This window comes from Zea mays, chromosome 7 (genome assembly GCF_902167145.1).
Source record: "Zea mays cultivar B73 chromosome 7, Zm-B73-REFERENCE-NAM-5.0, whole genome shotgun sequence".
Classification (NCBI taxonomy): Eukaryota; Viridiplantae; Streptophyta; class Magnoliopsida; order Poales; family Poaceae; genus Zea; species Zea mays.
The window spans coordinates 73,224,049-73,251,120 of NC_050102.1; the positions used below are offsets into that span (position 1 = coordinate 73,224,049).

At 44.0% G+C, this 27,072-nt stretch overlaps 1 long non-coding RNA gene across 1 annotated transcript; it reads left to right on the forward strand.

Annotated features, from left to right (window-relative positions):
• The first annotated feature begins 17,162 nt into the window (after positions 1–17,162).
• Positions 17,163–20,315, forward strand: LOC100272236 (uncharacterized). The gene is made up of 3 exons (NR_131784.1): positions 17,163–18,231; positions 18,856–19,019; positions 20,072–20,315. It is a non-coding gene; the product is annotated as an uncharacterized lncRNA (long non-coding RNA).
• The last annotated feature ends 6,757 nt before the right edge of the window (positions 20,316–27,072 follow it).

Consider the following 27,072-nt stretch of genomic DNA (forward strand, 5'->3'; position numbering starts at 1 on the left):
AAACTTAACCCTAAATAGGGATAAAAGGGGTAATACCTAACCCAAGTTGAGAAAACCTAAAGACTTTAGGGAAATAGTTATAAAATATCCCCAAAAATAAAGTTGAATCACATTTATACCCCTGGGATACTAAAAACCCTAATTGGAACCCTGGAAAACCCTAAATCTAAACCCTAGGGGCCTATGTGCAAAATTAGTCCACTTTTGGGCTAAAGTGCAAAAACCAAGTCAAATAAGTTTCTTAAGTCCTTTGGTTCACAAATGTGTGGACTTGATAGCCAAATATTGTGTTTTGGACTTAAATGCAAAATGGACCTCAATTAAGTTCTATTCTAAGTCTGAAATTCAGTGTTGAGGGCTCAACTTTGGGGCCTTGCAACTTTCAAATTATAGGATCTTTGCCCTAGGTCACCACATCAAAATTATAGCCCAATTATAGGAGAACAAGTTTGCTTGAGAGTGCAAGCCATGTTCTTGTGAAAAATTGGAAGATAATCATGCCCAAAGTTGGACTGTCAGGCTGGTATAGACTGAACTTCAGTTGGACAGTGACATTGATCCAACATTAAGAGACATTTAGACTAAGATCCAGTGGGAATCTACCTTGGATTGTTATAACAAAGTTGTAGAGCTACCATACAAGAACAACTTTGCTGCAGAAACTTAGGTGTGTTGCCATTGGAATTTAGGAGCAATTTGGCCCTAAACCGTGGCTGTCAGGTGCATTTAACTGAACTATCCCATGGTACAGTAGTCCGTTAAAGATCAGACCGAGCGCAACAAAAGAATCCCACCGCTGGTGACCCCTCCGCCGTGATTCGCGTCGCCGGCCTTAAGATTCGTGTGCGGGGTGGATTGATAACGTTGCGGGGTAAGAATCCTCGCCGACGGTGAGCTGGAGGTCACTCCGGTGACATCACCGTGGCTTTCTTATCCACTTTGCGGCTGGGCAGATTACCATCGTCGGTGAGCCAGCGCCTCCCAGTCTTGCGCCGCGTGGCTTCGCTTTCCACCGCGTCACCGTAGCCCCTTACAGCCGTCAAACCATCGCCGGTGAGCACGCCACGACTACGGACACGAACTTACTACGCCCAGGGTTCTTCCCTATCTCCGGCCGCCGCACATCTCCATTCAAATTAGCGGCCACCGCCCGCTAGCACTATAAATTGACCCCTCCCCGAACTCCGTAGGGTAGTAAGCTGTCCAGCCACCACGAATCAGCCACGGTCGTTCACTGGAATCCGCGAATTTGGAATTCTCCCCAAATCAAGTTTCCGCCACCGCAAGAAACTGCTCACCGCGGCCAGCCCTTTCTAGGTCCGTTCATCCCTCACTCTCCTTTGTTTGACCACTCTTGTCACCCTGTGATGCTTGCCGAGCCTCCAATTTGAACTAAGAGACCACCACTCGTCGGGAACGCGATCAAACGCTCATGGTCTTCGCGGTTCTCGTGGGCAGGCTAGAATAGGTCACCAATTGTGCAATTAACTTGGGGAAATTGCTCGGGGTAGCTTGGATTTGGTGTCCGCCGCTCGGGTGCGCCGGTCATGGCCCCGTCCGGCCGGTCTGCGTGCTCGCCGGAGTTCATCCTAGCACGGACGCCGTCGAGGACGTATCGGGTAAAGAAATAGAAAACCGAGGGCTATTCTGAAATCTGTCAGCGACACGCGAAACATTAAAGGAACTTATCTCCAGATAGCCGAGAACCCGAGGTCTTTTCTGCATAGATGCCAGCGCGGGCGCGGGCGCGCCCCGTTTTCTCTGATGATTGGGCCATATGGGCTACTTCTGGCCCAGTACTATTCACGAGTTTTCTTTTTCTTTTTCCTCCCGAGTCAAAATAATTATAAAAAAATGTAGAAAAATGGTAAAATTGTGAAACCAATTTTCCTAGGCTTTTTATTTTCCCTAGAATTTATTAAAAATAGTTTTGTGATTTTTAGTGGAAATAAGAAATTTTAGGGCATTTAAAGTAGTTAAAAGTATTAGTTATGGATTTTTAGAAAATAATTGGTAAGTCCAAAAATGCCCAAACTTTTTATGGGAACTTAAAGCAATATTCAGAAGCCTTGGGTAGGGTTTGAGTTGATTTGGACCATGTTTGATAACTAGAACCCAAAACCACCCCCTGCCCTATGAACTCCTTTACCGACTCCGGAAACCCTAAGGTCTCGGAGTTCCGTGAAGGAAAGTTGTATTCAAGACTTAGATAATAAATCTTTATTATCTTCGCACTCTCATGCGCATTACATGGCATTCATTCTTATATATGTATATATATGGTTATGTTAGAACGCGAAGAACAAGTGGAAGTCACTAAAGAGAGGACACCACCAACCTCGGATTCTTAGGCAGGCAACTGCTTCTACTTTGATATTTGTGGATCCGAGCCAGACTCACCTGTGAACGAAGGCAAGCCCCGGTGCATTTGCCACCTCCCTTGATGTTTTTAAAATCTTTCTCACTTGCTTGCTGCATTAGGTGATAGGAGTTGCTTGATAAAACAATTCTTGCATTACCTTCCTTGAACTTGATTACCTTCCTTGAAACCCTATTTTTACAAAAAGGTTTTACTATGCTTAGTATTGCTCTAGAAAAACAAAAGGATTTGTTTTACAAAAGATGTTTGGCAAAGTGGGAGGGTTGTTTTCAAAAATAAAACTTGATGGTGGATCCATCATGGCCATGATGGATTCAACATCAGAAAAGATGTACCTCTGCCAGGTACCAAGTTTTTGGGTTGAAATGATTAAGCTGAGACCGGGCGGGTGACTTGCACGAGAAGAGAGTCTCGGTGTAGTGTCTCCGTCTGAGTCGATTAAGGATCGTCTCGATGTAGGCTTGATGATCGAGGACCCTTTAACTGGTCACATGCCTCGTCATGGGTAAGCCTTGCCTCGGGCAGACTAAGGCCATAATAAGATAACACGAAATGGGCGTGGAGCGGTGGCGAGAGTAGCGTGTACCCTCCGTGGCAAGAGGCTGGACGGTGGTGTATCTGTGCTCTCGGTTTGCGTGAACCTGATCTGGTCTTAAGAACCCCGGTGGCAGGTTGACATATGCAAGGGTTAAGTGCTACATATGTCGTGTGATTGGAGATCCTCAGCTGAGTATAATCGATTCAGATCGTCGTACCTTCGCGGTTATGAAGACTTGGTCACTGCCCTACACGTAGCATTCCACTAAAGATGATGGGTTTTTGTTAAGAAATTGGCTAGTGCAGGACCAATGATTGAACTAGGGTAGAAAGAACTCTAGTTACAGGTAATTCTACTTAACTTGACAAATAAAACTGGATTTTAAGGATCCACTTTAGTAAGCATTTCTGCAAAACGGAGTCTTTGATTATTGAAAAGCCTTACCTTGACTCCCATATAACCAGCATACCCTTGAGAGTCTTTTCTTTAGTCGGGTAAGACTTGCTGAGTAATTCCATACTCAGGGTTTATCCCTTCGTTGTTTTTAGGTGAGGAAGTAGCAGATTTCTGTTGCTTCTGTGCCAAGGTGGTTCCTAAGGAGGAGAAACAAGACAGAAGTGCGGGAGGACTTGGTCCTCCATATAGAAAACTTTTGCTTAAAACTTATCGGGAGGAGTTTTTGCCTCCCTTAGTTATGTAATAATACTACTCTGCACTCGCTTTTTATTTCTGGTCTGTAATAAACAACTTGATCTTACTTTTTAATAAATGTAAGTTATGTAATCGCTTCCGCATTTCTTTATCTCCGATGTTCTGTAATGTCTGCAAGATGGGTGAAACGTTCCTCGTGAGGTAAGGAAAGATACCGAACTTGTTAAGTGACTTAGGAACATCTATAGGGTGTCTGATGTCTGTTAGACAAGGACAACTGTAGGTGGGACTAATTACTTGGGAGGCTCCGTCACAGAACCCACACCTAGATAAGAGTTGTAGTGCAAAGTGACCCCTCTGCCCCAACTTTTGTTTATTTTGTCCAAGGCATATTCTATTTATTTTTGACCTCAAATTTATAGGACAGACTACATTGACCAATATTAACCCACTGTAAGTTTTACAGAATTTTTGGAAAATTTGAAATCACTGTTGTAGTTCAAACCCACCTTAAGAGCATAAATAGAAAATGAAAAGGGGAATTAGTAGTGGAGATTAATGTTACCCTAACCAACCCAGCAAAACCCCTTAAGTACCTACTAAAACCTTTAAGGGGCAATCCAAGTCTTAATCCACTATGTTTGCCTCTAAGCAAAACCTCAAACCTAGGTTGCTAAGCATAAACCATTAAGAGCTTCTTATAACAAGGAAACCCTAAGTTATCAACTAACTTAGTTTTTCTTCACTATGCATAATGGTTACTAAATTCTGCATATCATAGCATACAAATATCTTATTCATTGCATTCGATAGATTGCAACCTCGCTGACGGAGAGTACGTGCTCATCCCTGAGCAAGGAGTTGATCGGGAAGGAGTCTAGGAGCCAGCACCAGAACCTGCCACCGAGGATCTCCCCGCAGCCCCAGCTTTGGAAGGCAAGCCCCGGTTTTATGCATAATCGTTTATTATGCTATTTTACTACACTTAATGTTTGTAGATTTGTAATATGCACTAAGTGTAGGAGTTGATTGAAACCCTAGTTGCATGAACTCAGGAATCCTTTTGAGATGGATACTAGTATGCTAGGTCGAGTAGCTGCTTTACTAATTAGGGATCTCGGTAGAAGTCGAGTGATTTTCTAGCACTCGCTCGAGGTTAGGAGTTGGTTGTACCCACTTTCATATCATAATGATGCTGGTCTGTGGACAACAATCCATGGGGATTGGTTGTCTATGAGATGGAAAATTGGAATAAGGATTAACGTGTGGATACCTGTGTCAAGCGTTTGAATGTACTAAACACATGCCGAGAAATATGGTAAATCGGTAAGCCTAGTACCTGAGTGAACCTGCCCGCAAACTTTACCCCTCACGCGACCTGAGACGTGGTCTCCCATTCCGGTTATGGTGGGTACAAGTGCGATCACTGCACGACGGCAGCCGAGGTCAGTGAGGCATTGTACGCCAAGGCGGTGAGCCCTGATCTGTTGCCAGGGAATCGATGGGGACGGTTGATGTGTGTGGGGACGGAGTGCCTCGCCACGTCGTGTGTTTGGGTTTACCTTGCAAGGATAAAAACTCAAGTCGAATCGTCTGCTTCTCACAGCTAATGAGACTGCTTGATCCATTGTGCTGCATTGAGTAACAAGTGGAAATGTGATGACTTGGAGAAAGTTGTTGATTGCTAAATGTTTGATACCATGTATGATTAGATAGGTACACATTTAGTCTTAATAGAATCACACTAAAACTTGAAAAAGCTAAAATTTGATTTTTAGACTCAGCTAGTGCTTTTGGCAAGCAAACCCCTCAGCCAAACAGCGACATGTCTAGAGGTAGAGGAGTAGACTCCTCACACCGGGTAAGTCTAGCTGAGTATTAGTATACTCAGCCTTGCTTGTGGCATAATTTTATAGATTCTCTAGAGGACATGGTTGCTGGAGTGACTTGGCCGTCCATATTGCCACCGGGTTGGTCAGTCAAGTGGGACCCTACCTCGGCTGAGGAGGAGCATGAGGAGTGATGGGACAGGCTTCCCCATCCCTCCATTTATTTATCGTTAGTTTTATTCCACTGCATTCCGAACAATGATCATTAATTTTGCTAAAACTCCGATGATGTTGTAATAAATTTAATACTCCTTAATTTATGGTTTTATGCTTTATTGTATTTTCTCTGTGCCTCACCATCGAGTGAGTACGTGGTACTTGATCTTATTAGTGGCCTCGTCGGACTAGATTCGAGGGACTGACGTGTTATTCCTATTTAAGTGTGGTCTATCCTCTAAGGTGGGACTTAGGCACTTAAGTTGGAATAATTCGGGCGGTTCCGCCACAGATACCAGTCGTTATACTGCTTTGAAAATGGGAAGAAGGAGCGAAACAGGAAGAGAAAAGAGAGTAATGCGTAAATTTGGTGAGTATTAAAGAAGAAAAATTCTACCCCCAAATTTATGGTGTTACACCCTATCTATTTTATTATTCACTGTCCCACATTACATTATTGAAACTTAAGGATTGACTAGTCTGTATTTACCCTATCCTTGTTTACCTTCTTAGGTTAATCATGGTTAGCTTATGCTATTGCTTTAACTTAATCAATGAACATCATGTGATTATTTATGATACGATGATGTTATCCCGATGATAATCTTGTGATGCTTTAGGGGACTCAGGCCATTTTCCTGAGTACCTCTCCGTAAGGACCTGTTTGGGGAGTGACAACTCGGGATAAAACCATGAGGGTGGAATGGGACGCCCTTAGCTGATTAATTAGAGGAACCAGAGGAGTAGTTGGCTTCGTTGTAGGGCCGTCAATGGGGTTCGGGCACTGTACTTGCTCTATCAAGGCTGGTTGCAGAGGTTCTCGATTTGGTTTTGTTAGTCACCCTTCCTTTGGGGAGATGTATTGTGTTTATCAAACTGGAGAAACCTAACGGGTGACTATGACCTCTGGGGAATCTTTCTAAAGGCTACGTAGTGAGACCCTGCTAGGTCACCTTGGTAGTGATCAATGGGGAGGCTAGAACCCCGGGCAGAAAGGGAATCACGACTTGTGGGTAAAGTGTGCGACCTCTGCAGAGTGTTAGAAACTGGTATATTAGCCGTGCTCACAGTTATGAGCGGCCTTGGGATCCTCTTTGATTAGAAGAACTTTGGTTACTTTTATGATGATGGTTATAATTTTGATCTATGGTATTTCCTCTTGGATGGAGTGCTTCTAGGTAATAACTGGGTTTATTACTAAAAGTTAGCTCTACTTATAGTAATAAAATTTGACCAAGTAAAAGCAACTGCTCAACCTTAACTCCACATACAGCTAGTCCACTTTAGCCAAACGGGACATTTGCTGAGTACTTTGATGTGTACTCACCCTTGCTTTACAAACCACCCCACCCAGGTTGTCCCCACTGTACTCAGTGCTCAGGAGGAGATGCTAGCAACATGGAGGACTTTGAGGAGTTTTAGGACTACGATGAGTTCTAGTTTATCTTAGTGGCAAACCCCCAGTCAGCTGCCTGTGTAGGCTTATCTACTACGGTTCGTATTTCCGCACTTTGATATTAATGTTGAAGACTATGGCTATGTATTAGACTCTATGGATGTCTTGGACATCTTGATGTAATTAAAGTACCTTTCTGCTATTTACTTTGAGCATTGTGTGATGATGTCCAATTATGTAATCGCTGTGTACGTGAGTTCTGATCCTGGCACATACATGGTTCGCTTTCAGTTTGCCTTCCAAAACCGGGTGTGACATAAGTGGTATCAAAGCTGTTGGGACCATGCTTCGTCGCCGAAGGTCCTGCAGAAAGAAACAGCTTCGGCTGAAGCTGCTCGTACGTGATGCCGAAGGTACCATTCATGAAGCTTCGGTATTATAGCATATCAGAAGATGGAGGGTCGAACCGACTTAAAGATAGAATGACCTTTTAGTCCATAAGGGTCTGAGTCATTGTTGTAAACTTTTATGAGGGGCATGATTGTAATTCCTCACAGGCTGTGTCCTGTGCCTATAAATAGTGAACAGTATTCCTTTACTGTTCACACATTCTTGTAATTGCAAACGCATCACTCGGGAATTATTTTTTGTCAAAGGCAAAGGTATAAATGTACCTAAATATTATGTTTTCACATTTTAGATTCATATAATAAGATAAGCGAATGATGTCATTTATTTCTGATGTATTTATCTTTAATGTTTCACATTTTATATTACTTTGTATTATTTTGTAAGTTTAATCACGAAGGTGTAACCTTTATGATATTCTACTCGTGGTCTTCATCCGAAGTTCATTAAATCTTTGGGGAGATAATGCTTCAGCGGACGAAGGGCATTAATATTTAACATTTTATGTTGCCTTGTTCTTAATTCATAGCATTTGAGAACAAGTCCCCAACATTGGCGCCCACCTCCGGTGAACTCACTTCCACTTTCCTGAGACAATGGCTTCGTTCAAGAACCAAGCTGGAACTACTTCGGCTCCGAAGCTGATTCTCCCGATAACAGGCGGTTCATGCTCAGAGCCGGCTAACAAGAAACAGAAGAAGGAGGCACAGAGAAGAGTACAACATGTAGGGGTACAAGGACCCTTCATCAAGTCAAGATGGTCTCACATTCCAATTACCTTCTCTCAAGAGGATCTTCAGCTCAAGGATTACCCACACAATGATGCTATGGTTATCTCTTGTGTGATCAAAGGATTTCTGGTCCATAATGTTTTGGTTGATACAGGCAGTGCAGCTGATATCATATTTGCTAAGGCCTTCAGATATATGCAAGAGCCTGAAGACAAGATCCATGATGCCACACATCCCCTTTGTGGTTTCGGAGGAAGGCAGATTGTAGCACTTGGAAAAATCACAATGCCAGTAACTTTCGGATTTATCAATAACACAAGGACTGAACAAGTTGTGTTCGACATTGTTGATATGGAATACCCTTATAATGCAATCATTGGTCGCGGTACTCTCAATGCCTTCGAAGCAATTCTTCATCCAGCATATCTTTGCATGAAGATACCTTCGGACCAAGGACCTATTGCCATTCATGGAAGTCAGGAAGCTGCCAGAAGGGCCGAAGGAAACTGGACAGACTCAAAAGCAATCCATAACATAGATGGAGCTGAAGCTTGTGAGCAGTACAAGTTTAGAAGGGAGAAAGCTGCTTCGGCCGATCAGCCGAAGCCCATGCTTTTGTGTGAGGACATAGCAGAGCAGAAGGTGCTATTGGGATCCCAATTGTCTGAAGAACAGGAGAAAACCTTGATAAGGTTTCTGTTCAACAACAAAGATGTTTTTGCATGGTCAGCTAATGATCTTTGCGGAGTTAACAGGGATGTTATTGAACATTCGCTCAATGTTGACCCATCCTTTAGACCCAGAAAGCAGAGGCTTCGGAAGATGTCTGATGACAAGGCCGAAGGTGCTCGGAATGAAGTGAAAAGGCTCCTCAGTGCCGGAGTTATCAGAGAGGTAAAATACCTAGAATGGCTGGCTAACACTGTTATGGTAAAAAAGGCCAATGGTAAATGGAGAATGTGTATTGATTTTACTGATCTCAACAAGGCCTGTCCGAAGGACGAGTTTCCATTGCCCAGAATAGATTCTCTAGTTGATGCAGCAGCTTCATCAGAGCTTATGAGTCTGCTAGATTGTTATTCAGGCTATCATCAAATTTGGATGAAGAAGGAGGATGAGCCAAAAACCAACTTCATAACCCCTAGTGGAACATATTGTTATCTTCAGATGCCTGAGGGGCTCAAGAATGCTGGAGGAAGCTTCAGTAGAATGACAGCGAAGGTTCTTCATTCTCAGATAGGCAGAAATGTGCTAACTTATGTTGATGATATCATTGTAAAAAGCACAAAGCAAGATAATCACATTGCTGATCTACAGGAGACCTTCGCTAATTTTAGACAGGCTGGTTTAAAGTTGAATCCAGAAAAATGTGTCTTCGGAGTGAAGAAAGGGAAATTTCTTGGCTGTCTAGTTTCAACAAAAGGGATTGAAGCTAATCCAAATAAAATCGAAGCTATCCTTCGAATGGAACCACCAAGTACAAAGAAGGGGGCTCAAAGATTGACAGAAAGACTGGCATCTCTCAACAGATTTATATCTAGATCAGCAGAGAGAAATTTACCATTTTTTGAAGTGCTGAAGTCAGCCGAAGTTTTTCAATGGGGACCAGTTCAGCAGAGAGCCTTCGAAGAGCTCAAGCAATATTTGATAGACCTGACAACACTAACTCCACCAACGCCAGGGGCTCCTCTGTTGTTATATGTGGCAGCTTCGCACTCAGCGGTAAGTGCAACACTCGTCCAGGAGAAGCTTGAATGCCAAGTCAAAAGGCAAGCCCCAATATACTTTGTATCCGAAGTTCTTAGTTTATCAAAGAAAAATTATACAGAGTTGGAGAAGGTGCTGTATGCTGTTTTAATGGCCTCCAGGAAGCTTCGGCACTATTTTCAGGCATACAATATAGTTGTTCCTTCTTCACAACCATTGAAGGATATTATGAGAAATAGAGAAGCTACTGGAAGGGTTGGAAAATGGGCTGTGGAGCTCAATGAATTCTGTATTGATTATGTGCATAGATCTTCGATTCAATCTCAAGCATTGGCAGACTTCATTGCTGACTGGACGCCAGTGGCTCAGGAAGAAGAAACGAATAAAGATGCTGAAGTTTGGACAGTATTTTGCGATGGATCTTGGGGAACCTTCGGAGCAGGAGCAGCTGCTGTGTTGGTTGCACCTTCCAAAGTTAAAACTTGTTATGCAACAAGACTTGATTTCAGTTGCACAAATAACATTGCTGAGTACGAAGCTTTACTACTTGGTCTTCGGAAGCTAAAGGCAATGGGAATCAGAAGGGCAGTTCTTAAAACTGATTCCCAGGTTATTTCTGGTCATATTGACAAAAGTTATAAAGCAAGAGATCCGAAGCTTGAAAAATATTTAGACACGGTCCGAAGGATTGAGGCTTCCTTCGAAGGGTTTTCTGTTAAAAATATTCCTCGTGGAGACAATGAATATGCTGATTTATTAGCTAAGTCAACAGCACAGGGGCTGCCATTACCTTCGGAAGTATTTTTCGAAACAATAAAAGCACCTTCGGTTGAGCTTCTTGAAAGAGCAGTCCTCAACATATCCCCTGTTTATAGTGAGGACTGGAGAACTGAGATCATCTCTTTTCTCCAGGGTAACTTTCTTTCAGATGACGAAGCTTATAACAGGAGGATAGAGGCAAGAGCTCGACCATATGTTATAATAGAAGGGGAACTATACAAGCGTGGGGTCTGTTCTCCATTACTCAAGTGTTTATCCAGAGACGAAGGTATAGAATTGATGAAGGAAATACACGCAGGCCTATGTGGATCTCACATTGGATCTAGGCCTGTACTTGGAAAAGTTTTTCGTCAAGGATTTTATTGGCCAAAGGCAGCTTCGGATGCAGCGGAATTAGTCCAAAAGTGCGAAGGTTGTCAGAAATGTGCAAGAGATCAAAAACAACCTTCGACTTTAACTCAGTTAATACAACCCACTTGGCCGTTGCAAAGGTGGGGCCTTGATTTGTTAGGTCCATTACCACCAGCACAAGGCAACTTAAGATATGTTGTAGTGGCAGTGGAATATTTTTCTAAGTGGATTGAGGCAAAGCCTTTAGCCACAATAACTTCGGTCACTATTCAAAAGTTTTTCTGGCAAAATATTGTTTGTCGCTTCGGAGTGCCGAAGGCCATTACTGTGGATAACGGGACACAGTTTGATTCCGAAGCTTTCAGAGAATTTTGCGATCAAATTGGCACGAAGATCCATTTCGCATCAGTTCGACATCCGGAGTCAAATGGACTTGTTGAAAGAGCTAATAGCATCATAATGACAGGAATAATGAAGTTAATCTTCAATCAGCCCAGGGGAAAGTGGCCAGATGAATTAATCAAAGTGGTGTGGAGCCACAATACAATAGTATCAAGATCAACAGGCTTTACACCATTCAAACTATTGTTTGGTGACGAAGCAATAACTCCGGAAGAGGCCAAAGCAGGATCAATAAGAATAGTAGCTTCAGCAGAAGGCAAAGCTAAAGCTGATTACTTTGTGGAAAAAGATGCTATAGAGGGGATCAGACTTCAAGCTGTGGAAAACATCAACAAATGTCAAGCTGAAACAATAAAATGGCGTGATAGAAAGGTTAAGCTAAAGAACATTGAACCAGGACACTTGGTGCTTCGAAGAGTGGCCAACCCTGAGACAGTAGGCAAATTACAGCTGAAGTGGGAAGGACCTTTTTTGGTAGTATCTTCATCAAGACCCGGTTCATACAGATTGAAGGATATGGACGGCAACGATATTCCTAGATCGTGGAATGCGGATGAGCTTCGGCGATATTATGTTTAGCTTGATGTAATTTTTCCTATTCTTTTTTGTGGCACCCTTTTCCTTTCCAAAGGGGGAGAAAGGTTTTTAATGGGGCCACAACATGTAATTTTTCTTTTCCTTATTTCAATTCTATAAGAGTGATATCCCCCAAAAAATGTAAATGTAAATGCAAAGGAAAAAGAAAAGAAAACAGGGAGAAGCTCAAAAGTCGTTCCTAAGGGAATGCAGAGCTTACAGCGAAAAATAAACGCTGATTCCGCCGAAAGTAAAAGGCGAAGAAGTTCCTAAGAGAGGCTTACAGCGAAAAATAAACGCTGATTCCGCCGAAAGTAAAAGGCGAAGAAGCTCCTAAGGGAGGCTTACAACAAAAAGTCAGCGCTGATACACCGAAAAGTAAACGGTGAAGCCGAAAAATAAACGGCAAAAGGATTTGAGTCATTCCCAAGGGAATGAAGGCTATGATTATGGTTTGGAATATATTTCGATATTCATTTGCACGACACATTACATCATGACATTTGCATTCATAAACATTCATTTAGACATATATAGAATCATCATCATCATACCACAAAAGACAGATGCTTCGGCTATGAGAAAAAACTTCGAAGAAAGAGGAAATTTTCATGCTTCGTCGTGTACGAAAAGAAGGGAAGGTGTTTTTCGCCTTCGGCTCAAAAGTGAAGTTTCGTTCACAGCAAAGCAGATTGTACACGGATAAAGGAGACAAGATATATTACAAGGTATGTACAAATTTACATAAGTTTTTTCCACAATTATATTACAAAGATTTCTCCAGAATTTTTTGCAGGAAAGTCTTTTATAGCAACTGTTAAGCTTCAGCCCGTCATTCTTCAGCTTCGTCATCCTGCACATATTGAAAAGCAAAATAAGAAAGGTGCAAATTTCAAAGAGAAGGTAAAAGTAACAGATATAAGTTTCTCACCGGCTTAAGGTGGCTCCGAGCTTCGCCACCAGCCATTTTTCGCCCGCCATTTACCCAAATCTGGGTCATAAATCTGTTTCCGATGCTTCGGGCTAGGCTTGGGATATCAACCAAATCTGCTGCTGACAAGCTGAAGTTTGGCCTATTTACAATTTTTCCATGCGTACAGCCAGCCTTCAGGAAAGCGGTAGCTGTGCCTCGAGAAGCTACCAGGGCGCAGAAGTCAGCATGCCCAGCAATAACTTCGTCAAGTGTATCAACCTCGCCTTCAATGTATTCCAAGGTGCTGGGCAGGTTTTCAGCTGAAGGTGTAAATTTTTTAGAGCTGGCTCCGATAGAGTGAAACACATCCTTCAGCCGTTGCACGCATCGGCTACCGAAATTTAGGCATTTCTCCTGAAGCACCTTTAATGACTTTTGCAGATTTGAATTCTTTTCGATCTCAGTCTTGAGGCTTGTTTCGAGGTTGTTCTTTTCCTGCTCAGATTTTTCTGACTTTTTGAGTAATTCATTGTTTAACCTGTCATTTTCGGCCTGAACCTCGGCCAGTGAGCCTTCCATAGAATGAATAACGAAGTCTTTCTTTTCTAAGGCAGCTTCGTGTTCTTTAGCTATGATTTCAAGGTCTTGAATGACGAAGTCCTTCTTTTTCAGAGTAGCTTCGTAATTTTCAACTTTGTCTTCCAAATCTTTGATGATAGCTTTGTTTTTCTCCTCTTCAAGATCTTGTTGCATTTTTAGCACTTTACTTAGTAATATACTCTGCCAAAACAACCTTCGTTAGAAAACGACCTAAATAATAATAATAATAATAATACAATAATAATAATATTTTTACCTTAAAATTAGCATAGAGCAAGCTACCAGCGATATGTTGTCGCTGGTACCAGCAAAGATCCGCTTCTATCTTCGGTAGGCCAATGCTTTTGGAGAAGGTCCTAACAACTTTGGCCTCGGTGCGATTCCGAAGGCATCTTAGCTTCCCTTCGTTGACCCCACCAAATAGCAGAAACCCTGGTTTATATCCACAGGATATGGCATATTTTTTCAGCTCTTCTTTTTCAGCGCCTGTTAACTCTTGTCCAAGTAAATCTTGAAAGTTAAAATTTCCTTCCTCCAAAATGTCTTCAACCTGCTTTTTCCTTTTTCAGTAGCCGTCTTCACAGCAGCCACAGTAGCTTCTTCTTCAGCCATTTTCAGAAGTATATTGTCAATAACATCAAGTGTGGTTTCCAGGTTAGAATCTTCGGTGGTCCTAGCTTCGGCTCCGGCGGTTTCAGCTTCAGTGGTTTCGGCTCCGGTAGCTTCGGCTGCGGCGGCTTCGGCTCCGGTGGTCTCGGCAATGACAATTTTTGACACCGATGTCGGTGGCGGTGTCTGATGAATCACATCTGCCACTTGGATAATTCTTCGTTTTTTCGGCTTTGTAGGACTTTCTGCTGTCGAACCTTCTTTGTCCTTCTGAAAAAACTTCGTCAGTTCTGGCGCCAGCGGACTTAGCTTGACAGGCAAAGGTTCAGTCATTACCTTCAGAATCTCTTCTACTTCGGCAGCAGAAGGTGTCGCAGGAGCTTCCTCCTCTCGGACCAATGTCTTTGGTTTTGGAGATACAGGTTTTGGAGATACAACTTTTCTTTTCCTTGGAGCAGTTACCTTCGGCTCTGGGCTCAGTTTTTTAGAAATTTCTTGTTCCTTTTTGGCCAATTTGGTGCTTTCTTTATCAAGGGCGCTGACAATTCTTTTTCTCTTCGGGCCTTCGACATCTCCGCGTAGTTGCTCATAATCAGGATAGTCAAAGTTTAAGGCATCTAACACCCGATTCAACCTTCGTTTGGGGCGACTGTCGAAGGCTGCTGTCATCAACTGATCTTCTTTCTTAGAATAATTTCCGAGGATATCGTTGCACATAATCTCGATTGTGTCCAACCACTCTTGGCAGGGATTTTTAAAGTGTTTCTTAAACTTATAATAATAAGGCAATCGAACAAGTTCTCACTTTTTCTTTTCTCCCTCCAGCTTCGGCATCTCCCAATCCCTCATTGTTGGGAACACTTTAAAAGCCAGAAATTCCTGCACCAAGTCTCTAGTGCCAATGTGATCTGAAATCACGCGAAATTCAGCCATAGCAATTTGGCTCGGGCTCCCCCTTATCATGTTGCATCGGGGCCTCGTTTCTCCGAAGGTTAGCTCCAGTGGACTCTGGACCAATTTATCTTCATCTTTATCAACTTTAACATAAAACCACTCAGATTTCCATCCGGCTGGCCATTTGCTTCGGTAGCTTATCACTGGAAACTTCGTAGTCTTGCGATAAGCAAAGTTGTAACATCCAAAATTCTCATGAAGACCATCTCCTCTGGCTTTAGTCTGATAGTGTAGTTCATGGACTCGGTAGAAACCTTCGCTGAACGGTTCCACTCCTTGACTACGAAGGGCCCAAATATAAACACTTAATCTAACAATGGCATTAGGGGACAGCTGATGAAGGTAAACCCCAAATTTCTTCAAAACATCAGCAATCATCTCATTCAAAGGAAATCTTAATCCTGCTTTAAAGAAGCTTTTGAACACTACTACCTCATTCTTTTCCGGCTTCGGAGTAGTTTCCTCTCCGCCAAAACGAACCAGCTCCTTTTTTGCTTCGCTGAAGTAGCCCAGCTTCACCATTTTTGGAAGGTCAGCTTCAGAGATGGTGGACTTTCCAAAGTCCAAATGACTATGTTTAGTTGGTACCCCACAGCTGAACTCATCCTCAGAACCAACTTCTTCAACATCATCTTGTGTTGCTTCGACAGCAGGTGTGTCCTCTGTTGTAGCTAGCCCGGAGCGCCTCATCGCTTCAGAAATCAGAACAGTTTCAGCAGCTTCGGCCTCATCTCCATCACGCTCAACTCTAGCAGTAGAGCGCACTCTGGCCATTTGATTTTGAATTTCTTAAAAATTCCTTGGAAATTAATAACATTTTTTTCGAAGCTCTTTTTCTGATGAAGCAGAGACTAAACTTCGTTTGAATGCGAAAGTCAAGCTTCGTTTGAATGCGAAAGTCAAGCTTCGGCTATGGTTAAATTTTTGGCAGCAAAACAGTGCAATAGCAATGAATGCTGTGGTAACTTCACACCTACATGTCTGTTTATATAGTACTGCAGGTAAGAAGGTGAATCGTCAGGATTTTTACACCGGGAAAACAGTCGTTCGCACCCACTGCACGGTGGGCCGCAAAAACCAAAAAGTGAACCTGCATGGTGGCACCGTTCCGCGCTCGGAAACTGTATCGTTTCTCGACAACGAGCTCAGGGAAGGTGTTTTTCGGACCTTCGGCTTCCTGAAGCCTAAGAGACTTTTTTCACGGATCAAGCTCGTGTAACACCCCAGGTGTTTATATTCCGCTCGACAACGAGTACGAATTTAAGCACGTGATCAATGGATAAAACGGATGTTAAATTTTAAACATCTTTGCCTATTGCGATTTTAATATCGCATCTGTTTCGTCTGTCGCGATGCGACATCATTTTTTTAATTATCTGGGCTCTTCCTAAATTTTCGTGATGTTCGGAACATAGTTGTTCCGAAAATCGGTGCGTCCGGTGATTATTTAAAATTAATCGCTCGCGCGAATACGAATTCGGAAGCCCGACTCACTCGGATGATTTTATCCCGGACAAATTAATTTGAACTCGACGACTAAATTGTTTGGAGCAGAATAATCCGAATCGCGCATCATCCGAGAGAAAACATACGCGAGATTAATAATCAGGAGTATTTGGTAATAAATCAATTAAAACGGATAAAGGTAATTAGAGCTGGACTCAAATAATTTCTAATCGGTCTAACTTCGACGAAATCAGTGGTAAATTAAAATACCAAAGCCGAAATCAGTGTAGTTCGGTCGGTGTGTTCTCGTCTCGATCTAAAACTTCATATATAAATAACCGATTAAAATTTATATGATTTCGAAGTATTCACCAAGTCAAAGATCCGGGACAAAAGCAGATGAATTTATCCGATTCCGAAGTATCTGCAATTTTATTTATAAAAATGAGGAAAAATGTAAAAATCTGAAAAGAAAATCCCTCGTCTCTATCCTCCTGCTGCCGTGGGCCTTGATTTTTCCTGTGCTGTCCTCATCTCCTACGCGCGCAGGAGCCTTATCCTCCATCCGTCGTCGCCTCTGTTGATTTTTCATCGTACCGTCTCTCTCCCGGCTCTTCTTATCTTCACCGAGCGAACTCCTCTGCGTCCTCATCTCGTAACCGCCCGTGGGGTCTTCAAATATCCAGTCCCTGCACCTTTCTTCTTCCTAGCCGCTCTCTCTCCGTGCAGTGCGTCCTCCGTGCCCAGTCCGAGCTCCCCATGGCGCGCCCAGCTGAAGCTCCCTCTTCCTCCTCGGCGCTGCTCTATCTCTCTCTGGTGCTCAGCTCCCTCCGCGCGTCCTTGGCTCCAAGCCCCCGCGTGGAGCTCGCCCAGCTGTGACCCTGCCGAGCTCCGCCCCGACTCCACGTCTCCTGGTCGGGCTCTCGTTCTATGCTTGATGCCGCTGTTCCCTGGTGCTCCCTGCTCGGTCCCTGCCCAGCGCCTGACTACAGCTCCAGCTCGCGGCGTCCCCTCTGCTTAGCCAGGATTGTCGTGCCTCTGCTCCCTGATTTCTCCAGCCCGTGGAGCTTTTGCTATGCGCTCCCTCCCTGCTCCGGTCTTCTCCATAGCCGAGCGCCCGACGTTCTCCCTGGTGCTCGCCCAAGTCACCGTTGCAGCTCCAGCTCGGATTCCCCTTCCCATGGCGGCGCCCACCTCCCTGTGCTCCCTGTTCCAGCTCGTCGGGGATGCCCCTTCCTCCAGCCGTGTTCTGCTTCTCTCCCTGCGCCCCTATTCATCTCCTGTGCGCCTTGGTTTTGGTCCCAAGCTCCATGGCCGCCTCGCTGCAGCTCTCTGGTGCTCGGTCGCCAAGTCTCCCTGCTCTATGCGTTCTTCTTCCTCCCTGGCTCCTGCGCGTTATGTGCCCAGCTCCCTTTTCCGCATATGCGCGCTTATCTCGCTTTCCTGCGCGCCCAGCGTTCTGCTCCCGCTCGTCCCTGCGCGCCAAGCTCCGTGCGCGGTCCTTCCTTGAGCTCGGTCCTGCGCTTTTCCTTTCTCTGTGTCGTGCTCGCCGTGCCGTGAGTCACTGGCCAGCAGTCCAGCTCGCTTCAGAATCAATCTCGACGTCGTTCCACGCGTCAGCAAGAAATCTCAAGAGTTGGGTGAAGTTGGAGGCCAACAGCATGGTATTCACCATGTGCGCGACAGGAAGCTCGAGCCAGGATTTATCCGCATTCGTACGAGTATTGGGTCGCGTTTGATACTGGTGAGCCGATTTATAATTTTTGTAAGTTTATTTAATGATTGGATTAACTAGAATTATTAATCGTAATAATCCTCGTATTTAGCGCAGGCATATTGTGGTAGTATTAAAAATAAGTAAAGTACGATGGGTTTAGTAATGCGAAAGGTGTATTAATTTAGGTGATATCTGGGTGAAGTAACGACGTAAAGGATATATTTAGTGTTTTATACAACTACCTGATGAATTTTGTCGTTGTCAATTGCATTAAATAAATAACATAAAGAGATGTTTGATTAATTGTTGATATGTAAAATATGTAAGGAGTGAAATAAAATTAAAATAGTTCCTTGTGAGCCATGTAGTATAATTTATAAAGCAAGGGATTAGTTCAGAATTTAATTAATTAGCTGATAAGTTGTGTTTAGGCTAATTGTGTTTAATGTGTATAGTTTGTTGTTCGTGATGTTTGCGTTAGGTTCGAGGAGCGTAATTATTGCGTGTAGTCGTATATTAATAACTAGGGATTCCGTATGAAATTGTACAACGCCTCGCCGCTAGGTGTTTAAATTCGCCATCACGTAACACTATTTAGGTTTGTAATATTTCCATCGATATGCATTCATGTGCATAATGCATTCCATTCAGGTACGTTAATTAATCGCGCGATGCAGAAGACGACCCAAGTCGACCCCAAGCGTGGGCTACTCCGCACGGTGATGCTGATGGACGAACATGTCTGATCAAGTGCCAGGATGTGAGCTGCTCGCCAAAGGATCATCGTCTAACAACACTAACCTAGTGTTACCCAGGCAAGCCCCGGTGCATGCAACCCCTTTCCTTGTGTTTTTAAATACTTTTTGCACACTTAAGTCTAGTGAAATGTGCATTAGGTTCATAGGAGTTACTTGAAACCCTTTGATGCATTGCTTTCCTTGATATCCATACCTTTATAGATACTTCTGTGAAGTATCAAAATATGATTTACAAAAATGCTTAGCCTTGCTTAGATCTTGTGGATAGAGGTTGTCCTCAATTTAACCATGGAGAGGATAGCTTCTACCTGCAAGAATATTTTCGTTTGGAGCAATAGTGGGATCTTACTGCAAAGTTCCCTGTGATGCTCTTTCATCCTAAGGAACAGACACAATCCTAAGGATGGAAATACTTAAATCGAGACTTGGGCTAGGAACAGGTGATGCTCCGCCCGGGTCAATTAAGGATTGGATGCGTATGTAGGCCTGTTGATCAAGGACTATCTTATCTAGCCACATGCCCTGAGAATGGGACAGGGTAAGCTTGAACCCGGCTATTCCATACATGAAAAGACAATCGCGCACTGGGCGTGGAGAGATGGCGAGAGTGGCACGTACCCTCCTGGCAACGGATCGCCTAAAAGGGTTGGTGTACTCTCGGGTGGCGCGGACCTGTTCATGCAGTGGAGGATCCGTGGGAATAGTAGACATCAAGGTTTACGAGAAACATATGTCGTGTGGTTAGAGATCCTTAGCTGAGTAAATCGATTCGGATCGCCGTTATATCCCCGGACAGTGGAGACTTGAGCTCTGACCTACAACCTAAGTCAAGATGTGAACACTATGGATAAAATGATGTTGTATTGATGAGATGATGAAATTAGACTAGATGCAAACATAGTCTATTAAATATTTAATCTGGCGCTAAAATATTGAAAGTAAGGACTCACTTTAGTAAGCTATTTCTGCAAAAGTATCTAAGTTGATTCTTGCTAAAGCCTCTCCTTGACTCCTATTTATCCAGCATACCCTTGAGAGTCTTTTCCTTAGTCGGGTAAGACTTGCTGAGTAATTCCATACTCAGGGTTTTATTCCCTGTTGTTTTTCAGGTTATAGTTTTTGTGCTGCTGTTGATGGTGTTAAGTGCCGGTGGGCTCGGCCTTCTTATATAAGTATACCCCGCCTTTATCTTCTTATTGAGGATGGTCACTTGAGCTAGCATATATTTCAAAACTATAAATAATTTATAACCGTTCAAAGTTTCTTTCTTTGAATCAATGTAGTAATCACTCTGATCATGTACGAAGTAAAATTTTTGTAACTTGTAAAATTTGGTAATAAGATTTCCGCTGCAAAATATTGGTGTGTGTGATTTGTATTACTTAATCCCGCGGTTCTGGTTGTGAGTGGTTTATCCGGGGTCCCTGGGACATTCGGACAGATCCTGTTAAGTTATCTGGTGCACATGCATAGCCGTCTGAGGTCTTTGAGACAAGGACAGGTGCATGTGGGCCCAATAACTTGGGAGGTTCTGCCACAGCTCGTTACGAAAAACGATCTAGCACCGCGAAGGGCTACTGTTGGGACCATGCTTCGTCGCCGAAGGTCCTGCGGAAAGAAACATCTTCGGCTGAAGCTGCTCGTACATGATGCCGAAGGTACCATTCATGAAACTTCGGTATTATAGCATATCCGAAGATGGAGGGTCGAACCGACTTAAAGATAGAATGACCTTTTAGTCCATAAGGGTCTGAGTCATTGTTGTAAACTTTTATGAGGGGCATGATTGTAATTCCTCACAGGCTGTGTCCTGTGCCTATAAATAGTGAACAGTATTCCTTTACTGTTCATGCATTCCTGTAATTGCAAACGCATCACTCGGGAATTATTTTTTGTCAAGGCAAAGGTATAAATGTACCTAAATATTATGTTTTCACATTTTAGATTCATATAATAAGATAAGCGAATGATGTCATTTATTTCTGATGTATTTATCTTTAATGTTTCACATTTTATATTACTTTGTATTATTTTGTAAGTTTAATCACGAAGGTGTAACCTTTGTGATATTCTACTCGTGGTCTTCGTCCGAAGTTCATTAAATCCTTGGGGAGATAATGCTTCAGCGGACGAAGGGCATTAATATTTAACGTTTTATGTTGCCTTGTTCTTAATTCATAGCATTTGAGAACAAGTCCCCAACAAAGGCCTTGCTGACTGTAGGACCGCTAACCTAAACTAGAATGGTCGCTCTAAGGACTATAGACCCCTACTCTTACCTTGACCTTAGTGTCATTTCAAATGTTCGTCATCTTGACCAATTCTATGTTATCTGCTTATCTCACAAAATTTTGTCTCACTTTTCTTTCTGTTTACTTTCTGGTCTTATAGTTCTACTCTCACTCTTGTGCTTACGATGATTAGGTGCACTGCACGTAAGTCAGTGATCCCTTTTTGCCTTCTCACCTGGCGGAGCATCCACTGCGTCGCACGGTGCCAGGTCAGCTAGTCACCTGGAGAGACTGCATCGTCGCCTGCACGAGGAGCAGGAGCGCTGACACCACGAGCAGGAGCAGGACCAGGAGCAGCAAGACTCTTCCCCCTCGCCTCAGCAGGAGGTGGAGACTAGGAGGCTGCCTTCCCCTGCACCTCAGCCAGAGATGCCCCTGCACTACCATAGGGCATCCCAGCTACTGACGGAGACGACGACGACGTTGGTGGCAGTTCGAGCCATGACACGAAGCTCTAGGAGGAGCCAGAGCCGGAGGGATGGATCGCTAGACCCATCACTCGCGACGCTGCTCCTAAGTGTCACTTCCACGACGCTCTCAACATGCTGCTGCGTCGGGCCATCGACTGACACACTTGATCCATCGAGTACCATTGTGTAGTCTACCAGCATCGTCGCGGGTTATACCCGGACCAGTGGGAGGCTACTTGCTTGGTGCGCCGTCCAGACGATGATCTCCGGGGTGCAGAGGCCTTCTCAAAGCACTATTCTATTACTGAGAGGGATACTACCGAGGTAGCCATGCAAGATGCAGCATGACGTGCACTCTCTCAGTATTGCTCATTGTTCAACGGGGTAGCTAATGGCCTTGACCTAAAGTACTACCCTCGTCGTTCGACCGGCAGTGCTGAAGGTGTGATTGTTTCACCCGTTGGTGAGGGCAATCCCAGGCTGAATAGCATGGTCAACCTGGCCACCGTGCTCAACGCCGAGCTGGACCACGCCCTTGACTAGTTGGGCACGGTTCGGGCGGAGGGTGTGGAATTGCGTGCTGAGTGCGTAGCATGCCACTATCTTGATGGTGGTTCTCCCGCCCCTGTCGGGATTCAGCACCCTTACCATTCACCGCCCCGTGGTCGCTTCGACTATGGTAGCCCTGACTGCAGGATCCGGATAGATTTGGATCCATATATCGACGGAGTCGGAGTCTGTAATAATGCTTAATTCAGTGTCTTAGTCCTGGTCAGTCTTAGTTAGAGTTAGTTTGCTTATCATATGTTTGATGCTTGTAGTGATGAACATGTAATGATGTTGGATCTTTGTAACGATTGTCATCAAGGTGTGGGTATCCCCTGCAACTTGGTGTAGTTATTAATTTAGTTGGGTAATCCATTTATTTCCACTTTCCTCTTTATCTGAGAAGATGTCAGTGAAGATGATCATTTGTTTAGTGCTATGAAGATTTCTGTATATCTTTTCTTATGTTGAAAGACTGCAGAGTCAGATCTGATGTGTATGTGCTTTCTACAGATGTCCGAGAATAGGCGCCGAGATGCAAGGCATGCTCAGCAGGAGCAGCAGGCAACCTAGGAAGATGCAGCTCAGCAGCAGTTGCCACCACCACCCCCGATGACCATTGAGCAGATGTTCCTAATGCAGACTCAAGCAGTCCAAGCGATTGGTTAGACCCTAGAAGTGATGCAGCAAGTGCAGCAGTAGCCACCCCCACCTCAGCCTCATGTGCATGTTCAGATGCCTCAGGTGCCCCAAGACAAGCGGGCAGAATTGATGAGGGGCTATCCCCCTGTCTTTGCCCACTCTACTGATCCCATGGATGCTGAAGATTGGTTGCGTACTGTGGAGCGCGAGTTGCACACTGCCTAGTGCAATGATCGCGAGAAGGTTCTGTATGGTCCCCGCTGTAACACCCCTGGTGTTACTATAACTAAAATTTGAGCATGGCATCATAAGCATTGGCATTGCATATGTTTGATACTCCTAGAATGCATTCACTAGGCAAAAATTTCAAACAAGTTGTATTGTTTAAGTGTTTTGCAAATAGGACCCTGGATAGGGAATTTAACCCTAAATAAGGATTAAAGGGGTAAAACTTAACCCAAGTTAAGAAAACCTAAAGACTTTAGGGTAAAAGTCATAAAATGACCCCAAGAATAAACTTGAATCACTTTTATACCCCTGGGATACCAGAAACCCTAATTGGAACCCTGGAAAACCCTGAAACCAAACCCTAGGGGCTTATGTGCAAAATTAGCCCACTTTTGGGTTAAAGTGCAAAAATCAAGTTAAATAAGTATATTAGGTCATTTAGGTCAATCATATGTGAATTTGCAATCCAAAACTTGAGATTTGGACTTAAGTGCAAAAGAGCCATACTTAACCCTTTTTGGTTAAGTCTGCATTTCAGTGTGATTGCCTCAACTTGAAACCCTTGTAACTTTCAAATTATGGGGTTTGTGCCCTAGGTCACCACATCAAAATTGTAGCCCAATTATAGGTGAACAACTTTGCTAAAAAGTGTGAGCTCAGTTGTTAAGAGAAATTTGGAGAAAAACCCAATCAAAGATGGACTGTTAGACTAGTTGAGGTCTGAAATTCAGCATGACAGTGTTTTAAGATGAACTTTGAGCTCGATTTTGAAGGGGATCCAATGACTTTTTGTGAGTACACATTATAGAAAAGATATAGATGGATTATAGCTCTACACCTTTGCTGCAGAAAGTTGACATAGATTCCACATAAAATCGGGAGAAAATGAAGCTCCAATATGCTCTGTCAGTCGCTCTGAATAAGTGGTTCCCATGGTACAGTGCCCACCAGATAAGGTCGCCAGCAAACCCACCGCCGGTGGCTTTCCGCCGTGATTCACGTCGCCGGCTTCACGATTCGCGCTCGGGTATGTGGATAACTTCGCGGCGTCAAAAGATCGTCACCGCCCATGACCTGGACACCACTTCGACTAGCCGTAGTCCATCTCCCCTGGATCACCGCCCGCGGTAAAGTGCTCACCGTCGACCGCCGCCTCTCGACCATGCGCCGCGTGGCTCAACCCTTCCACCGCGTCGCTGTAACTTGCTACTGCTATCAAATCAACGCCGGTGAGGTTGCCACGGCGTAGGACACTAATTCACGTGCGCCAGTGCCTTCTTCCTCATCTCCGACCGCCGCGTGTCTCGTCCAAATTCGCGGCCACCGCCCGTCCTCTCTATAAATTGAGCCCGTGACTAGCTCCGTGAGGTCGTCAGGTAACTAGCCACCGCTAATCGGCCACAATCATCCACCCATGTGCTCGAATTCGGAGTTTCCCCCAAATCCGATTTCCGCCACCGTGAAACCAAGCTCACCGTCGCCAGCCATACTCCGGTTAGCCCCTCCCCTCTGCTCCCTTGTTTAAGCATTCTTATACGTCTACGATGCTTGCCGAGCCATTGAATTGAACTAAGAGCCCTCTGGTCGCCGGGAACACGACCGTATAGTCGCCATACTCACGGCCACCGTGGCCAGAGCTCCATAGTTGATCAATAGCGCAATTATGTTAGGGGAAATGATCATGGTGACCCCGATTTCATGTCCGCCGCTCGGAGAACCCAGCCATAGCCCCAATCGGCCGGTCCAGGGCCTCGCCGGAGTCTCTCTGCGCGCGTCGCCGTCGTGGACCGCCCACTGCGAAGAAATAGAACCTCAAGGGCCTCTGTGCAAAGCGTCAGTGACACAGGAAAACAGTAGAAAGACCGGATTCAAGTTAATAAGAACCCCGAGGGTATTTTTGCAAAGCCGCCAGCGCGCGCGGGCGCCTTTCTGCCTTAGCTGGGCCGCCTGGGCTGGATTCGGCCCAGTGCTATTCAATTGTTTTTCTTTTTCTTTTATCTCCAGAGCCAAAACAATTATAGAAAAATGTAGAAAAATGCTAAAATTGTGAAACTAATTTTCCTAGGCTTGTTATTTTCCCTAGAATTTAATAAAAATAGTTTTGTGATTTTTAGTGGAAATAAGAAATTTTAGGGTATTTAAAGTAGTTAAAAGTATTAGTTATGGATTTTTAGAAAATAATTGGTAAGTCCAATAATTCCCAAACTTTTTGTGGGAATTTAAAACAATATTTAGGAGCCTTGGGTAGAGTTTGAATTGTTTTGGACCTTGTTTGATCACCAAACCCCAAAACACCCCCCCTGCCCTATGAACTCCTTTACCGACTCCGGAAACCCTAAGTTCCCGGAATTCCATGAAGGAAAGTTGTATTCAAGACATAGATAATAAGTTTATATTATCTTTGCATCCTCATGAGCATCCCATGGCATCCATTCTTATACCTATGTATGGTTATGGTTAGAACGTGAAGAAGAAATTGAAGTAACTGAAGAGGAGACACCACCACCTTCGGAATCTCAGGCCGGGAATAGTTTCTACTTTGATATCTGTGGATCTGAGCCTGACTCACCCGTGAACGAAGGCAAGCCCCGGTGCATGCAACCCCTTTCCTTGTGTTTTTAAATACTTTTGCACACTTAAGTCTAGTGAAATGTGCATTAGGTTCATAGGAGTTACTTGAAACCCTTTGATGCATTGCTTTCCTTGATATCCATACCTTTATAGATACTTCTGTGAAGTATCAAAATATGATTTACAAAAATGCTTAGCCTTGCTTAGATCTTGTGGATAGAGGTTGTCCTCAATTTAACCATGGAGAGGATGGCTTCTACCTGCAAGAATATTTTCATTTGGAGCAATAGTGGGATCTTACTGCAAAGATCCCTGTGATGCTCTTTCATCCTAAGGAACAGACACAATCCTAAGGATGGAAATACTTAAATTGAAACTTGGGTTAGGAACAGGTGATGTTCTACCCAGGTTGGTTAAGGATTAACGCGTATGTAGGCGTGCTGACCGAGGACCCTTTAACTGGTCACATGCCTCGTCATGGGTAAGCCTTGCCTCGGGCAGACTAAGGCCGGAATAAGATAACACGAAATGGGCGTGGAGCGGTGGCGAGAGTAGCGTGTACCCTCCGTGGCAAGAGGCTGGACGGTGGTGTATCTGTGCTCTCGGTTTGCGTGAACCTGATCCGGTCTTAAGAACCCCGGTGGCGGGTTGACATATGCAAGGATTAAGTGCTACCTATGTCGTGTGATTGGAGATCCTCAGCTGAGTATAATCGATTCGGATCGCCGTACCTTCGCGGTTATGAAGACTTGGTCACTTCCCTGCAACCTAAAGTCAGGACGTGAACACTATGGATAAAAATGATGTTGTCTTGATGTGATGTGAAATTAGACTAGATGCAAATAGAGTCTATTAATACTTAATATGGCGTTAAAAGATTGAAAGTAAGGACTCACTTTAGTAAGCTACTTCTGCAAAAGTATAAGTTGATTTTTGCTAAAGCCTCTCCTTGACTCCTATTTATCCAGCATACCCTTGAGAGTCTTTTCCTTAGTCGGGTAAGACTTGCTGAGTAATTCCATACTCAGGGTTTATCCCTTTGTTGTTTTTAGGTGAGGAAGCGACAAATTTTTGTTGCTTTTGCTCCAAGGTGGTACCAAATGAGGAAAAACAAGACTGAAGTGCGGGAGGACTTGGTCCTCCACCTAGGATCTTTTGCTTAAGAACTTATCGGGAGGAGTTTGTGCCTCCCTTGGTTTGTATAATATTACTACTCTGCACTCACTTTTAGCTCTGGTCTGTAATAAAATAACTCAAGCTTGCTTTTGAAATAAATGTAAGTTATGTAATTCGCTTCCGCATTTCTTTATCTCCGATGTTCTGTAATGTCTGCAAGACGGGTGAAACGTTCCTGGTAAGGTAAGGAAAGATACCGAACTTATCAAGTGACTTAGGAACATCTACAGGATGACTGATGTCTGT